At 79.2% G+C, this 2500-nt stretch overlaps 1 non-coding gene across 1 annotated transcript; it reads left to right on the top strand.

The window, feature by feature from the left end:
• The first annotated feature begins 1888 nt into the window (after nucleotides 1-1888).
• Nucleotides 1889-2041, top strand: LOC142360351 (5.8S ribosomal RNA). Its single transcript, XR_012762982.1, has one exon. It is a non-coding gene; the product is annotated as a 5.8S ribosomal RNA (ribosomal RNA).
• The last annotated feature ends 459 nt before the right edge of the window (nucleotides 2042-2500 follow it).

Below are 2500 nucleotides of genomic sequence, written 5' to 3'. Positions count from 1 at the left end.
GGCGGCAGCTCCTGGGGGGGGGGGTGGGGCGGCGCCGGCGGCGGCGCCGTCTACCCCCCCGCGCGCGGGACAGGGCTGTCTCCGGGCGTTCCGGGCCGTGGCGCGGGTGTGCGCACGGCGTTTCGGGCGGCGCGGCGGCCGGACCCGCGAACCTCCCCTCCGACCCGGCACGGCTGCCTCTCGAAGAGGGAGCCGTGGCGGGAAGGGGGGGGCGCGAGCGCGGTCTCGGCCGCTGGCGCCGCCCGGGGCGGGCGAGGCCCCCCCCCGGCCGGGTCGCGTCCCGCGCGAGCGGGCGGCCCGAGCCACGTCTCTCCCCCCGGGCGCAGCGCCGGGCTATCGAGGGAAACCCCGGGCCCCGGGGCTAAGGAGGACGAGGTGGTGGCGGCGGATGCCGGGCGCGCCCCCGCGGGCGGACGCTCCCCCGAGGGCGGCAGCCGGGGGAGGCACCCCCGCGGGGCCATGCAGGTCGTTTCCCTCACCCCAGGGCCAGGTACCTAGCGTCCGCGCTTCGGCGGCCCTCCCTCGGCCGAGTCCGGGGGTCAAAGGCCAAAGGAGCCGGGCGGCGGTTTAAAGACTCGAGCGGCACGGCGCGAGCCACGGGGGGGGCGTCCGCCCCCGCGGGCCGCCGTGCCGGAGAAGGGGGGGCGTCTCGCTGCCCCAACCTGCCCCCCCTCTCCGCGGGCCGGTCTCGGCGGAGAGACCGCGGCGCGGGTCGGCCGCGGCCGACCTGCCCGCCCTCGCAAACGGGGCCACCCGCCGGCCGGAGCGCGGGCTCCGCGCCGGGGGAAAGAAAGGCGCGGCGAGCCCCCGCGGGGGGGGGCGGCCGCCGGGGGGCCGCCCCGCGCCTTTGGACGCTCGCGCTGCGGCCGCGCTCGGGGCGCGCCGCGCTCCCCTCTCCCGCTCCTCGCCCCGCCCTCGGCGCCCAGGGAAAGAAAGGGGGGGGCGAGCCACACCCCCCCCGGCCGAGCGGCGGCGGCGCCGCTCGGCGTGCCGGTCGGTGCCGGTCGTCCGTCGGGTCGTCCGGGAGGGTTCCCCGGCCGCATCCGCTGGCGGCCGTCCCGTCCCGCGTTTCCCCGCCCGTCGCTTCCGTCTCGAGGGCGGGCGCGCGGCGCGGGGGCGTCCCGCTCCGGGTCTTCGCGTGGAAACGGGGAGAGTGGGAGCCGCCCCCCGCGCTCAGCGCCGTCCGCCTTTCCGCTGGGGCCGTGCCGGCGGCCCCAGGGGGCCGAGGCGAGAAGCGGCTGCGGCGGCGGTTTTCGCGGCGGCGGTGGCGGCCGCCGCCGCCGGGCGGGGTGGCCGGGTTCGCCCATCCGGCGCGGGCCGGTGGGCGGCCGCGCGTCGCCGGCTCGCGCTCCAGTGGCCGGCCGCGCTTCCTCCGGCGTCGGTGGAAGGCGGCGTCGGCGCCGAGGTTCGCCGGCGGGGCGAGAGGCGACCGTGGTGGGCGGAGCCGGCTCGTCGCAGCGCGGGCGCAGCCGGGCGTCCGGCTCCCGAGCGAAGGCGGGCAGGCGTCGCGGCCGGGCGTGCCGTAGCCTCCGGGGGGAGGCCGGTCCGAGCCCGGGCGCCTGGGCCGCCCCCGAAGCGCGCCAAGGGTGTGTGTGTGTGTGTTGCGTACGTTTCCCCAGGGTCGGTCGGGAGCGCGGGCTCCCCCGCCCTTTGGCCGCTCGGGGTTTTCCGTTGTTTTCCGTTTCCCCTGTGCTCGTACGGTCAAGCCGAGGCGAGGGCCTCTCCGTCGCGCCGCGTCGCGCCGCCGCGCCGCGCCCCCTCCGCGCGTGCGGAGGGGGGTGGGCGGCGGCGGGGCCGGCGGTCGGTCCGGCCGTCCTCAGAGAAGGGGCCGCTCTCGGCGAGCGGTCCCGGCCCCTCCGCGCGCGCGGGGCGGTGCCGAAACCGAGACAACTCTTAGCGGTGGATCACTCGGCTCGTGCGTCGATGAAGAACGCAGCTAGCTGCGAGAATTAATGTGAATTGCAGGACACATTGATCATCGACACTTCGAACGCACTCGCGGCCCCGGGTTCCTCCCGGGGCTACGCCTGTCTGAGCGTCGCTTTACGATCAATCGCCGTCTGCGCCGCCGAGCCCCCCCGCCCCAGCGCGGGGGGGGGGGCCGGCGGGCCAGCAGCGGCGCGGCTGGGGTGCCTCGCAGGGCCGCGCGCGCGAGCGCGCGGGCCTTCGTCCCCCTAAATGGAGACTCGGGGAGCGCTCCGAAGCTCCCCGCTCCCGGAGAGCGCCTGCTGGACGGAGCTCGTCCCCGCCGGGCTATCGGCGGTGGGTTTGGGGAAGAGAGAGCGAGAGCGAGCTTCGGGGGAGGGAGGCGCGGGGCGGCGATGGCGCGGGCCTCGCCGCCGGCCTCCCGCGCGGGCGTCTGTCTGCGGGTGGGCACCGCGGGGGTGCCGTGCCGCACTGACGCGCGCGCGTGCGTGCGCCGGTGGGTGGGGGACGGGGGCGGTGGCGGTGGACGCCCCCGTCTGTCCCCCGTCCGCGCCGCCCCTGCCCCGGTTCCTGT

This window comes from Opisthocomus hoazin, unplaced genomic scaffold (genome assembly GCF_030867145.1).
Source record: "Opisthocomus hoazin isolate bOpiHoa1 unplaced genomic scaffold, bOpiHoa1.hap1 HAP1_SCAFFOLD_170, whole genome shotgun sequence".
Classification (NCBI taxonomy): Eukaryota; Metazoa; Chordata; class Aves; order Opisthocomiformes; family Opisthocomidae; genus Opisthocomus; species Opisthocomus hoazin.
Note: the sequence above shows the minus strand (reverse complement) of the source record. Positions and strands in the feature narration are given on the sequence as shown.